Raw genomic sequence first — 16,470 nt, forward strand, 5'->3', positions numbered from 1 at the left:
ATCATAATTCCTGTCGATTGGTATATATATATATATATATATATATATATATATATATATATAGTAATGTGATTGATAATTTCAAAATCAAATTATAATTAAATTAAAAATCCGTTTCATAAGAAGGAACAACAACAAAATCAATTATTTGTACGATCGTTTCGGAAAACAGTGTTTGTATTGTGGTAGACATCAAGTTACGGACAATAATTATTACATATAGTTTTTTAATAAACAAATTTTCCTCCTCAGCAAATATTGTGAAGGGTTTTTATTAAATGTGAAAGACACCATAAATAAACCTAGCATTAAAAGTAAGGCAGATGTATCTGGAAAAAATTAAAATAAAGGTATGGATTTAAACTTGATAAGAAAATTAATATGGGTTAGAAATAGAAATAAATAGAGTAAAATATAAATTTGGTTTAAGTACTATATTATACATACATACACAAATATATACATGCATATATATGAAAAATAGACACATATATACATATACATAGATATACAGATATATACATAAAAACATAGGTACAAATATTTACTTTTTAATTTTTCGCCTTTTGAAATCAGGAACTATGGTTAAAGTACTCATATAGATGTTTGTTATAGCTTCTCAGCTTATGAAATGATAAATTTTAAGAAGAACGCTCGTGCAATAATTTATTTCCGTTAGCATACTTTTGATTTAAAGATGCCACGGTTTATAATTCGAAAGAAATTTTAGGTTAATGTTATTTGTATAATTGAATAATGCAAGGGGGATAATTAGTCATTTTCTTTAATTAAAGGATGTAAGGGGGATAATTAGTCTAACTTAATTCATTACAGAATAATAAAAAATTGTAATCTATTTTACTAATAAGTAATTTTTAATGATTTAAGGTGGTTTATATTTATTAAATTTAAACCAACGTTTATGACTGCATGTGAAGATTAGTTCCTGTCTTGAATTTAATAGGGTGGTTGCATTTTTTATATCTTCATATTTTAAAATTTTTAGGGTCTCTTTTGTACATAGTGCACAGAATTTATCTCCTGGTTTATATGGTTTGCAAGATTCAATTACTCGCCGTTTCAAGTTGAAAAAAATATTGCTATTTTTGAGTTGCCAAATATAGTTGGATAGAGTAGTTTGGTTTGACAGAGAGTTATTTTTAAAAAAATATTTGTGCGTTGAAATTCTATGTTTCATTAGGCCAGATGTGGAACCAAAATATATTGCCTCTTGCTTATTGTGGTTATTTTCCGTTAGGTCTGGTGCTGGATTATTATATGGTGGGTTGGTTTGTAATTGATCGGTAGATTGGTTTAAGTTGGTATCCAACTATATTTGGCAACTAAAAAATAGCAATATTTCTTTCAACTGTAAATGGCGAGTAATTGAATCTTGCAAACCATATAAACCAGGAGATAAATTCTGTGCACTATGTACAAAAGAGACCCTAACAATTTTAAAATATAAAATTTATATATATATAGTGTATGATATAAAATTATATATATAAATATATATATATAAATATATATATATATAATTTTATATCATACACCATATATATATATATATAATTTTATATCATACACCATATATATATATATATATATGTATATATTTTTATATCATACACCATATATATATATATAAATATATATATATATAATTTTATATCATACACCATATATATATATAAATATATATATATATAATTTTATATCATACACCATATATATATATAAATATATATATATATAATTTTATATCATACACCATATATATATATAAATATATATATATATAATTTTATATCATACACCATATATATATATATAAATATATATATATATATATATATATATATATATATATATACTAGCAAAAGTAACCGTCGTTGACTAAGTTCAACAGCAGCCTACAGAAAATGGACTCTGATTTATGAAAGTATGATAGGTTATGAAAAGGAAGGGTTGTAAAGAGATCGCTTCGAATTTGGGGGTATCAAAACCAAAGCAAAATATGATGAAAGTAAAAATAAAATAGATAAACCCCATAATTTATTATACCATACCTGTTTACACTGACACACTTATCACAAATATTCTGTGGATCTATATTAAAAAAACATTGTTAAACTTTGTGACATATTTCCTTCTATGGAGGTCAGGCGCGAACGAACACCTCATAATTTTATTATACCATATTTCTTCAAACTGAAACATAATTATCAAAGTATACTTACGCAGATAGATATGAAAAGTCTTTATTAAAGTCTGTGCCTATTTCCATTCTATAGGGGCCAGGCGCGAACGCAGACCCCACAATTTTATTATACCATCCCTATTTAAGTTAAAACATACTTATCAAAGTATTCTTATGTACATCTATATCAAAAACACTTGTAAACGTTTTTTTTTTTGTTTTTTGTTTTTTTATTTCCATACTTTGTGGACCAGACGCGAACGCAGACACCACAATTTTAATGAACCACCGTTCTGCCAGATTAAATATACCCATTCCTGTGTCTCGATACATCTCCTATCATTATATGCAATCAGTTTTTTTTTTAAATAGTCAACCATATAGAAGTCTATTCGTGACCAGACATACACACACACACAAATTCAGCTTTATATATATATATATATATATATATATATATATATATATATATATATATATATATATCCACCACTCATCAAGGCCCAAATGCCACTCAATGGTATGGATTAAATGAGTGGCAAGCGGCTGGTGAGACAAAACCGTGATGATTGATACTGCTTGAAATTTTGTAGAAGACGATTGATCAACGAGATCTTGTTTACATTGGACTTGAAATCGACTATATTATAGAGAGCTAAGAAGTAGTATCTTGATATTGTGTTGCACGATCAGGCAGTTCAAGAAAAACTTTGCTCATGGAATTTTCGTTCACTTTTAAGCGCAGTTAGAGAGTAAGTGGAATTGTAGACAATAGTTGTAGCTAGGTGTTTGCTGTGAATGTCTTACAGAGACGGGGGCATAGATTGAAGCTTAGTTAAGCACCTGCCATGTAAATAATGATAAAGAAAGGGAATTTACATCGGTTTATCGTGCTTAAGTTTTAAATAGCATTTTTCGCTAAAGTTTGAAACAGAATTTCGCTTAAGATGGAAATGTCATTTGCTAAACACACAGATTATATGGCGGCACAGTAATCTAATTAATTGTTGGTTTTCTCTTTGTTTTGTTTTGTTTTTGTTTTTTGTTGTTCTTTTTGGTGTTTTGTTTTGTTTTTATTTTGTCTGTGTTTTGTTTGTTTCTTTGTTTATTTACTTTTGGTGTTTTTGGTGAGGTTCATTTTGCTTTTTGCGTTTGTTTAACTTTGCTTTGAAGTGAAATGTAATTAGTGAACGAACGGTGCCATATTTTCATAAATCTCTCGAGTGTAAAGTGTTACTTTTAATCAACGCCCTTCTTCACCTGTTCACACCTGAATACTCATTTACCAATCGGTCAAGACACACGAGCTGACATTAATTGCAGGTACACTTTTATTCTCACTCATTTTTCAACGCGAGAAAAATCAGAGATTATGGAAGGAGGGGCATAAAACATTTGGGCAGAAGTTTTATACGATTTGACGTGCGCAGGCACGTGCGCATCCGATAAATTTTAACGCAAAAGTATTCTACCAATTTTTCTATTTACACACGACAAATTTAGGCACGACAAATATAGGCACGAAAAATGGTTCCTGGTGATTCGATTACGATTCCCTATCTCAGACTAAACGTTCGTTGACTGTACATTGCGAGTGCCTATACCTAGCAACAGAGTGAAATGATACCCGGTCGCCAGCATTCATTAAACTATTTGCCGATTGACAACTAACCTAACAACAGCCACTTATAATTTGTTTAGTAAAATATTTTAAATAGTTGCTCTAAATTAAATTCGTTTATCTACTACTAGCGGGGGTACCCGGCGTTGCCCGAGTGTTTGTTTCCGGGACGGGGGCGGAGTTTTAAAAAATGTTATGGCAGGTAAGTAGGAAGGATCAAACCCGGAGTCATGAGTAAAAGTAGGAAAAAAAAGTATGAAAAAAAAAAAAAAACATCTGCAACGTTAACAGTTCGGCCACCAAGAAAAGTCCATTCCAGTTGTTTAGGAAAAAAAAAACGACTACGGTAGGTCGGCACGAACGTGAAAATATAATGTGAATTGTCCAGCACGCTAGCCACTACGCCACAGAGCACTGCAGCTTAGTTTAGTGATTTTAAATAACTTCACATGAAAGAACTACGAAGCCAAACCGGTGTTCTCTTCTCAACTGTTCCTTGTGAACGATCCCAAAACGGTGTTAAGTGGTGGCAGGGGGAGGAGGAATTTATAAGAGAGAAAATATTTTACCACTTCCATTGATCTTAACCGATTTTGGCCGTGACTTCTCAGCAGAAAAAGTATAGAAATCTAAGATTATCGAGTAATTTGAGAAATAATAAGCCTATAACACACCTCAGATATTGTTCTGCCGTTTGTGCATATTATATTTGCATGAAATATCTTGATTTTTAATCCTATTAATGTCAAAATCAGACGGGAAAAAATGAGTTCATTTTATTTATATAGATAGAAGAGAAGAAGAGAAGAAGAGATTATGGTATACAAGTAATTTGAATAGTAGTTTAAATTTATCGTGAACAAATAGACGAAGATAGAATTTTCCTTTTATTAATTTTGTAAGCTGCCCGCGCTTTTCGTATAATTATTAACAAAGTGTCCATTATAAAAATACAGTAGTGTCCAAAACTAAGGGACAAAATTTTTAAACCTAATATTTGTTTGAAATAACTGTGAAAATCTGAAATTTTTACAACTGGTAGTCTTTATCATCCATAATAACATACTAAAATTTGAATCACTTGCAAATGATAGAAAAAGAATTATAACAATTATTTATTCATTTTAAAAATAGGAACGTCCAAAAGTAAGGAACAAAATTGAGAAAAATAATGTAAACAGCCAAAAAACAATAAAAATACATGTACAATCAATATTTAGTAAATGACAGCTGCACATCGACTACAAAAACGAATCAGTTCTTGACAATCCTCGATACTAATTTTAGATCATTCTTCTTGAAGCTTCATCCACAAATCCTCCGTGTTAGTGGGATTTTTTTCCATAACTTTCACTCTTAAGGTCTTCCAAAGATTTTCTATTGGATTTAAGTCAGAACTTTGCAGTGGCCAATCCATAATTTCGAAATCTTGCTCGCTAAGGTAACTCATTACCACCTTTTCCTTGTGACATGGGGCATTATCTTACATAAAAGTAGTCCTATCGAAACCTGAATTCTGTATGATTGGCACAACATGATCCTGTGAGAATGTTTTTTATAGGTCTGCGCGTTTACACGAGTTTGTAACCGGACAAGAGGCGTTGTACCTTGGCTAGAAAACATTCCAAATACCATGACGCTTTTTTATTACACTTTGCACTTAATTTTTCACCAATACGTCCTTTACATTATTTTTTCCATAATTTCCAAATAAATTAAACTTGCTTTCATTACTGAAAAATACTTTTGCCAAATTTTCATATGTCCACATTACGTACCTGTTTGCAAACTCTAATCTCTTCTTATTATTCTTCGAAGTAACAAATGATTTCTTCCCTGTGGTTCGATTAAACAGCCCTATTTCTTGCAGTCGTCTGAAAAACAGTCTGTCTTGACACATTAACACATGAGGTACTATTCATAACCCTTTTAATTACTGTGCAAGACTTAAAACGGTCCTTTAATGACATATGCTGCATTATTCGATCTTCTCTTGCCGAAGTTTTGCAGGGTCTGCCGGTTTTAAAGGCACTAACTATTTTGCCAGTATCATTGTAGGATTTAACAACCCAGCCTACAACACTCTTGGAACGTTTCACTTTCTCTGAAATCTCTCTAATGGTGTGCTTTTCCTTGTGTAGCTTTACAATAGCTTGTCTCACAGAGTAATCAAGTTTTTGGCGTTTCGCCATGGTGCCGGCTTATGCAACGTTTACAAATGACTAAGTAAGACTTATTCTTCAGAGGAAATCAAAAAATTTGAATATAGCATAATGTTTACATTGTTCACTTTTGTCCCTAACTTTTGGACGATCCTATTTTGAAAATAATTGTTATAATTATTTTTGTATTCTTTGCAAATTATTCAAATTTTAGTATGTTATTATGGATGATAACGACTACCAGTTGTAAAAATTTCAGCTTTTCATAGTTGTTATTTCTAACAAATATTAAGTTTTAAAATTTTGTCCCTTAGTTTTGGACGCTAATATATTTCTAGCGGAATACGTATGTAACCAATAAAAAAATAAATTCTCATCTAAGACTTAAAGTTTTATCAAGCACAGAACTTGAAACTCGTTTATCAGGTTTACATTGCGAGTACGTTGTCACGTAGACAAATAATATACGCATCAAAAACCAATAGAATGAAAAATGTTAATAAACTAACTATAATCTTATGTCAGGTTCTGCAGTTATACGTTATTGAAAACGTCACGTATTTTCCCGGGGGGTGTTCGGGAAACTATGGAAACTATTTCAAAATAATGTCGAATGTTATTTGGCGAATCATGAGTGCATATAATTCAGCTTTCGTCTGGAGCACAACATTCCCCTAGACGCCATATTTATATTATTCAGTATGTTCTTTGGATTCTGATTAGAAAATACCGGTCGTAATTATAACAGCGGACACACATGGGATTTGCGGTTCTCCAATAATGTGATGATTCTGTATTCTATAGAAACACACGCACGCACATATATGCACACACACACACACATATGCATCACACTCATCACAGATACACGCAAATATATATATATATATATATATATATATAAGGGGCTCCTTCAGTCTTGTGGATACACACGAAGGGGTGTCTGCACATGAGATTTTGTGGCAGGAAGTGCGTAATCTCCAATCACACATCTGAGTCGACATTGTTAAATACCAGTGGCAAGTGACGTGTGTGTACATGACGACTGGAAACAAATGCGGAGAGCACATACAGCGCCTAGAATTCCCAAATGATCTCCAATCTGGTACAACCAGGCTCAACATTGCTTAACTTCGGTGATTTGACGAGAACCTGTGTGTCAACGCGATTATGCCGTATATATATATATATATATATATATATATATATATATATATATATATATATATATATATATATATAATCGCGTATATATGGGCTTAGTGGAAGAACATGTAAACATACTAGCTAAAATAATAACAAATATTCCTAAAACTGGACGAACCTTAATATCTGGTAGAAAAGTGCATTATTAGGAAAGAATACCCTCTTAGACAGAAAAATATTATCAAGGTGCAAAAAATTCCGATATCACCGATCTCTACTGTAAAATAATTGGCTTTTGCTGCTAATCGGGTGGGTTGCGGGTATTTTTGTTGACGGGCTACAAGTTAGCAAGGTCGCGGTGAACATTACGGTAAACTACATTATAACATTGGTACTATAATGAAACACTACAGCGATTCGACAGTGGTATGTGCTTGGCAGACAGTGCGGTACCTGTTGGTTTAGAAATATTTTGTTACTATGTCCAATATTGAAATGCTAGTGGTTAGTGGCAACAATACTTGACGCATGGGCAAATGGCGACATTGTAAAGTTAGCAGGTGTGAAAAGTAAATGTTAATTTCTCTGTTGTACAACATTTTGGAAGCTTTGATAAATTTGTTTTGTTCGCAATTTTATCATTAGTAATTTTTATTTTTCCTTAGTCTTCCTCGCTGCTGATTTTCAGGCAACATCTCACTTAATATCTTTACTTTTATTATATATCGTTTTATTATTAAACTAGCCTGAGTGTGTTTGGAGGTGTGTGTTGAGCAAAAAATAAAAAGTGGTAGTAGGCAGGCAGACTCGAACCCGTACCACGAAGGAGGACAAGAATGTGGAAAAAAAAACGTGGCGTCTTTTCCGTTGCGCCCATTGCCAAACTGGAAGTGGAGAAGATTTCAATTAAGGCTAGTCGTGGATGACTTTCGAAAATATAAGCGAAAAAAAACGACCCCTCCCTGTAGAAAAATGCCCATTTGAGAATGAAGAAATTAATGTTTTTAGCCAATTTTTCAATATTTATCGTCTGAAGGGTTGACTTCAAAACGATACCGATCTCGTAAAAATCCATCGTTAGGCATACATACATACATACATACATACATGCATACATACATACACTTAGGCAGACGGGTGAGATTTATATTATAGATTATTTATTTCATATTTATTTATCGTTATGCATAATTTTATATCTAAATAATACTTTTATTTATGGTTATGTATGAAATTTTATAAATTTTTATTTCATCATTCATTATCTTTTATGCAAACTCTTTTTCATCTTTAAAAGTTTTAACGTTTTTATTGTCACTTTCGTTAATATTTTTTTAATTATTTGCTTTTATAGTTCCAATTCGAATGTCAATTATGAAAACTTGCTCAAATAGTGATTACCTTCTGTGTGACTGTACTTATAATTTTTCAATAAGAAGCTGTCTGACGGGGCTAAACGGTCAGGTTAGCAAAGCGAGAGGACGGAATGAAGAGAGGGGGGGGGGAATAGGGTGAGAAATGGCGTAAACGGGGAGGGAAGAAGAGAATCTTTAGATCAGTTCATGATTGGAAGCTAGTCAAAAGTTTGTATTACGATGAGTTCTTAAACGAAAATAATAAAACTCTATGCGTTATACAAAATGAATAAAACCTTCTGCACGTATTGTTTAATAACCTTTATGCGTGTGCAAGCATGCAGAATTGATTGTAAGGGAATAGACTTTTGAGTTATTTTCTTGATCAAATCAGATAACCATATTGAGAAATGGATTACAGAAATCGAAAGTCGTAATCTTAGATTTTTATTTTGTTTTGTTTGTTTTGTTTTCTTTTTTTTTTTTTAGTTTCTTTTGGTTTTGTTTTTCGTCTGTTGAAGGACGCGATCATCCTTGTTATCCTTACACTCTAATCCCTTTCCATTCCTGCTTATCTATTTACAACGAATGCAGGAAACGGCGTTCGTAAAATGCGTCCCTCCGATCTGCGCGTTTAGGAAATTCTATGAAAATTTTCAGCTTGTAAAACTAAAGAAAATGTTATTTTCAACTTGAAAAGAACGTTTTGAATTTAAGAATAGCGGATCAAAGAAAATTCTATTTCAAACATAGGCTTAACAGACCAATGCAAATTTAATTTTAAACGTAAGCTTAATAGAATAAAAAAAATTCTGTTTCGAACACAAGCTTAACCGACCAAATAAAATTCTCTTTCAAACATCAGCTTAAAAGACAAAAGTAAATTCTATTTCAAACATAAGCTTAACAAACTGAAGAAAATTGTATTTCAAACATAGGCTTAACAGACCAAATAAAATTCTGTTTCACACATATGCTTAACAGGCCAAGGAAAATTCTGTTTCGAACATAAGCTTAACAGACTAAAGAAAATCCTATTTCAAATCAGCTTAACAGGTCAAAGAAAATTCTATTTCAAACATAAGCGTAAGAGTCTAAAGAAAATTCTATTTTGCACATAAGCTTAACAAACAAAAGAAAATTGTATTTCGCATACATGAAATTGTATTTCGTTAACAGACTAAATAAAATTATATTTCAAACATGGGCTTAACAATCTAAAGGAAAAAACATAAGCTTAATAAACCAAAGAAAATTATATTTCAAACATAATCTTAACAGATCAAAGAAAATGTATTTCAAACATAAGCTTGACAAACCAAATAAAATTCCATATCCAACATAGGCTTAACAAACAAAAGAAAATTGTATTTCAAACATAAGATTTACAAACCAAAGAAAATTGTATTTTACACATAAACTTAACAAACCAAATAAAATTCTATTTCAAACATCTGCAGATCATGGTATTTGTTTTACATAAGCAGTAATATGTTGCTACAATGAGCATGTTTCGGTCAGTTAGTTACCAGTAATTAGAGACCTCTTCAGGCGATACAGCTTATACTAAATCAAATAAGAAGTATAAATAAGTTATTCAAAAAATAAGTGACAACCATAACATAATAATTCTAGCGAATAAGACAATCAACGCATACTGTATTAAATTTGACACATATAATAAACTCATTTTGAATGAATAAAAAATCATAAAAAGGCAACGGAAAAAGATCTTTATAACGTAAACTTATTAGCATTAAGAATAGTTGAAAAAATGAACATTCAAGATAAAGTAGAAATATATAAACCACTTAACCCACAATGTTTTTTTTTTTTAGATTAAAGCAGACTTCAACAATGAACCCAACATTAGATTAATTGAACCATGTGTTTTTGATTTAGGTAATATTAATAAAAAAAGATATTGAATAGATTAATACCTACTTTAAAATCTAAAATTCAACATAAACTTTAGGATCTCTTCTGGCCAGGCGATAGATCGGTTCGAGAAAATTCCTAAATACAAAAACAGTAAATTCATGTTTAATATTTTATCCATATTATCTATCTAAAACTTCTGAACTATTTAAGAAAGTACTTAAACTAGCGGGAATTGGAGGAGATGTAACTAGATTAGAAATAGAAATTATAAAACTAGCGAGAAGAACCTTAAGATATGATAATGTATTATGGACAAGGAAGGGTAGGGAAAATAATTTTGATGTTACGATGGTATCTCCGAACTTGAGGGTAACGGACTTAGTAGGTTTGTACATACTAAAGGAGATGAATTGAAAAAATACCGGGCTTAAATATGGGGCTATATAGAGATGATGCATTATTTTTAGTTAATTCACGTGATCGATAATAGAAAAGAACTAGAAAGAAAGTTAAACTATTTGTAATGAACTTAAGTTTGAAATAACATTAGATTGCAAATAGTTAAATTTTTTGGATAAACCTTAACAACAATACTCATGATCCGTATAACAAACCGAACCAAATACTATTCTATGTAGACTATAAGTGTAATCATCCTAAGAATATTTAGGAAAAAAGCAATCATCCCCAGTATATAAAATAGAATATCTAGAATATCACAACATTGGAATATATTCGATAAGAATTAAAGATTACTATAATAAAGCATTAACTCTGTGAGGATACCAAGGGAAGATCAAATACATAAAGGAGGTGGATAATCGAGATAGTAGAATAAACTACAGATAACATGGCGATGAAGGGAAAAAGCAATGTAAAGAATAAAAATAAGTATGACAACAAAGAAAAGGATAAAAAGAATGAAATTAAAACTAATAAAGAAGCATATAATAGTAATCATGCAGTTAAAAATTAAGAGAAATAAGTGCTAAAATCAAGTCTGGTTTTATCTTCCTTTTAGTGAACATCTACAAAATATACCTAAAGAATTTTACAAAATAATTGATAAGAACCCCCCCCCTCAGAAAATAGATTAAGTAAAATAATTAATAAGAATAGTTACGCTTTCATTCTCGACCGCTTACGATCTAGATAATACTATAATAAGTTGCAATAAACTGAGGTTAATTGAGATAAGAATGGTTTAACATATAAATAGAGACTAATATATGAAGGTGTAGATTAGGATTTCGGGAATAAATCAATAAAATAAATAAATCAAATAATTATAAGAATTAGAAGAAAAAAACAGTATAAAATAAAATGAATATAAAAATATGAACTTATTCAAATAGAAGGCAATCGAAAAATAAACAAAAAATAAAATAAAATTGATGAGTAAGAGGTGAGTCCAGCTGCTTGATCCCTAAAAATAAGGATTATGAATATATTCATGTATGTATAACAAATGTATTTTAGTGTCTAAAGAGTAGCTATTTTTGGAATATTTGTAAACGATATAATATTTAAATTTGTCCAAATAGTTATAAAACAATCGTAACACATCAGAAAATACACTATCATAGTTTGTTGTCTTAATTTTGTAAAAACATTATATGTATGCTCGATTATGAAAACTGATAATCGTGAAGCCTAATAAATTGAGCCAATGTTGACTTACATTTTATTGGTATATATATATATATATAAAACAATATACAATTAGAAATTGGTCGACTTTGTTCAGATTAAAGAACGTCTGAAAAAAATGAAGATTTGACATTTTAACTCTCTCAATAATCTTAATTAAATTTGTAATCGAAATCTTCAGATAATGCTTCGTGGCCCGTGGCGCAGTGGAGAGAGTCGTTGAGTTTCTACGGTTCCAGTTGAGCATCGTCTGAAGATAGCGGTTTCAATCATGCGCAAGCAGACTAGATGGTGGTGAGACAACAACTATGGAAGGCAGTAATTACTGGGGAACAGTTTCAAGACTCAGTATTCCTATCCGGTCGTGAAGAAGGCTAGATGATGAATCGGCCGAAACGTGGTGAAGCAACAACTATGAAGATAGTCACAAATTATGAAGCCCCATATCAAAGGATTCCAAAAATAAAAAATACAATTAATTGATGTCTAATAAGTATTATTGATATTTCACAAACATCGGAGTTATTTGAATTTTCTACGCGGGGATTACCACCTTATTTGTCGTTTTTGCATAAAAGTAAATTAAAATAAACATAACACACATTACCCTACCTTAAGCATAGAAGCTGTGTTCTAAAACTTATAAAGCTCATTTTATTAGTTTAAGATTCAATCTTATGCTTTCAGATAGGTAAATATATACATGAACCTTACTTGAAATAAATAAAGCGACATTGTGGGGGGGGATAACGCAAGACTAGTAGATCGATAGATAGACAAAAAGATTAAAAAAAAAGAGTTAGAGATGAAGATACTCTAATCGATAAATAGATGCAATATGTTCATCCATGGGCCAAAATAGGTGTTTACAGAAGTGCGACATAACCCTGATTAAATTAACGTTCGCTTCAGTCGCTGAATCGCTGGTTCTATTCGGGATATTATTTCCCCGTCAAACTAAATTCACTTTTATCAAAACAAAGAAAAGTACAAAAAAATACGTAGATGTAAGAGAGGGAACTTGCGGCCAAAATCTATGGTCATTTCATGTCGGTGAACACCCGCGCTTTTCGACATTGATAGATAGGCCTCAAGTTATCGCTTTTTTTTTACATTCTTTTACATGTAGTTAATACTATTTTAAATATTGTTCTTTAAGCGTCTTATTCTTGATACATTCATTACATGCGCGTGCACGCACGTACACTCACACATACGCACACGCATACACACATACATGTATATATATGTGTGTGTGTGTGTGTGTGTGTGTGTGTGTGTGTGTGTGTGTGTGTGTGTGTGTGTGTGTGTGTATAAACTAGCAGACTGGCTGACGTTGTCCGGTGGTAAAATACGTATAAATGTTATATTTTAATTTATATAGAAACTGACACATATGCATGCGAGTACTATGTTTTCTCTAAAAACTTCCTTTAAGTAAAAAAAACTACTCGAGCTGAGATCGAAACCAAAACCTAAAGACAATGCGTCAAGTACAATAACCATTAAGCTAACTTGACGCGATCTTTACAAGGTGTTTTGAAACCTACTTATAGGGTGAAAACATTAAGGGTTCTCCCTAAAAAATAACACTCCAGCTTTATCTTAAAACTTTCATTGAAAAAATCAATTCAGGTAACTTGATCTTGTAGTAGAGTTGACATCTATTCAATGTAGCCGCTTTCAGCCTCAATCACCAGTTCGATACGGGTCCGGAATTAGGAGCATGCCTTTTCCACAAGCGCCGCCGGGAGCTCGACGAATACTCTGTGGGTGGCGGCGATCAAGCTGGCTTTTCTGTTGTGGGAGATCATGTTGGTGATGTTCTCGACGTATGACTAAACAAAATAGTCCGGCGAGTTCAGGTCAAGTAATTTGGTAGAGACTGCAGAGGTCAATTTTTTTTTAACTTTGACCCCAATTTTGACCCCCTTAACATTTATTGTTTTGGGCTCAAATCAAATTATAAAGTTTGACCTATATTCAATTTACCTACATTTAAAATTTCAAGTGTTTAGACACAAAATTTGCGGAGGAGTTTGGTAGAGTTTTCAACAGTCAAATCTTTTCTTTAAGCCCTTGACAGCTAAATTTCTGGCCGAAAACCGATTGAAAAAAAATTCCGAAATCTCAATACCCCTTATGTCAAATCTCGAATCTGTAGACTGAAAATTGACAGAGTAGTTAGGTAGGAAAATGTGCACACACAGACACACACAATTTCACTTTTATATATATATATATATATATATATATATATATATATATATATATATATATATATATATAAAGTAATTATAGTAATGATTATGTCAGCCCCTTTAAGAACTCGGTTCTTATTGTTGTTGAGCACTCTAAGTTAAAGCTAAAAATCGGTCACTTATGCTCATACGCAAATCATGATGTCATACACATTATGTCACAGTCTTGACATTTGAAAATATTTTTTTTTTATAATTTCAACTGTATATCTCGCGTTCAACATTGGCCGAGACTGTCTGTTCCTTGCTAATGGAGTCAGAGATGGCTTTGTTGTTTGGTTCGAATCTCCCTATGTATATATATATATGCCGCTCCCCATGTGGGGGTACAAAATTGGTTAAAAAAAAGGGAAAACTATTCCCAACTCGCATTTAGGTAAAAATGCACTTTCATAAATAATTGAATTCACTCATGACGTATCGCAAAAGCAATAACAAATAATATATATATATATATATATATATATATATATATATATATATATATATATATATATATATATATGGAAAAAGCTGTTTCTCTGGAAGAATTAAAGAGGAATAATGTATTCAATATTCCTCATAATATTTTGAATTGTTCCTCTTCTTTGGCTTAAAAATTAAGTTTTTCTAACATAATAACAAAAATGTTTTTCTCACGTAAGAACAACAATGTTATTCTAATATAATAACAACAATGTTTTTAACATAAAAACGACAATAGTTGCTAAGAAAACTCTTCACTGCCAGAACAAATGCCTTCCACGCTTCCAGTTCCATTTCGTTCATTGAACTTTTAATCTGAGGACTGTCAAAAATACCAGCTTTCAACTTCATGGTCAATCTTGGAAAAGCCTGGCATATGCAAATGAGGCAGTCGCTATCCTTGTCCAGGCCTTGGTGAACTGCTTAAAGTTCAGCGGTGTGACGAGTATTCTGTTTCTGTCAACCAGAAGGTCATTGATAACGTGCCTTTCTTTGCAAAGCCCCGCAACCTTCCACGCAGGCCATTTCTTCTTCGTGTCTGCAGATCACCAAGTTTTGGAAGATTTCTAGGTCTTATGACTTCAAATTGATCCCTTTTCGACATAATCACTCAGAACTTTCGGACCTAGAGGATGACCTCCAATCTGTAGTGGAATGGGGAAAAAATGGTCACGTTCAATGTCGCCAAGACTAAACTAGTTTCCTTCAATAATTACAAGAAACCTTCTCTACCACCAATAGCAATGGCCAACGACACTTTATCTGAGAGTACATCTTTCAAACACCTTGGCCTAACGTTCACAAGGGCCGCTGCAAAGAAGGTAGGCTCTCTCTACCGTGCTAGAAAATTACTAACACCCGAAAGTATCCTGTACCTGTATAAGGCCACCATTCGCCCATGTATGGAGTATTGCTGTCACATTTGGGCTGGTGCATCTTCTACTAGTCTCTCGCTCCTAGACAAGGTTCAAAGGAGAGTCGCCAATCTGATAGGCCCTGAACTGGCATCTAAGCTTCAGCCTTTGTCTCAGCGACGAAATGTTGCATCCCTCTGCCTGTTCTACAAGTATTTTAATGGAGAATGTTCTGACGAACTGCAAGCACTTGTGCCCCCACGACGTAAACACCCTTGACAAACCCGACAGGCAGCTAAATCTCACCCCCACACACACAGAGTAGAGATCTCTAGATGTAAAAGATCTTTCTACTCCAGTAGTTTCTTCCCCAGAACCGCTAAACTTTGGAATTCCATTCAGGTCCCTGCTTCCCCAACTGTACTGACGTGCAGAAGTTCAAGTGTAACGTTAACAGACATCTTGCTGCCCAAATTCCCACATAGTACCCCAGTAGATATTACCCTTGATAGTAGCCCCCTACACCAAAGTGGCAATGTGCCTTGTTTGGGGTGAAAATGTAATAAAAATATAATAAAAATAATCACTTTCATTCAAAACATGGCATTTTACAGTCAACAACTTCTTTTCAACTGCTCCACACATGCGTACATGTGAACAAAAATGTAAAAATACATGTGACTATAGCTCTAAACTTTACCTGATTAAGCAAAACCAATGTGATTTTGGGATTCAGAAGATAACAAATTTGTTATTAATCAGTGTAATTTTTTAACAAATAAACCAGTTAATACCGTAGAAGCTCTACACGGTTAAGCGAAGAAATTAATTATATAATGTGTATATATATGTATATATATATATATATATAT

The 16,470-nt window shown here is 32.1% G+C and overlaps 1 protein-coding gene across 4 annotated transcripts in view; it reads left to right on the forward strand.

The window, feature by feature from the left end:
• LOC145293079 (uncharacterized) overlaps positions 1-16,470 on the forward strand; it is a 665,443-nt gene that overhangs the window by 581,887 nt on the left and 67,086 nt on the right. The gene's annotated exons all lie outside the window — the stretch shown is intronic.

The sequence above is a fragment of the Euprymna scolopes genome, chromosome 2 (genome assembly GCF_053919585.1).
Source record: "Euprymna scolopes isolate OS-2025 chromosome 2, ASM5391958v1, whole genome shotgun sequence".
Classification (NCBI taxonomy): Eukaryota; Metazoa; Mollusca; class Cephalopoda; order Sepiida; family Sepiolidae; genus Euprymna; species Euprymna scolopes.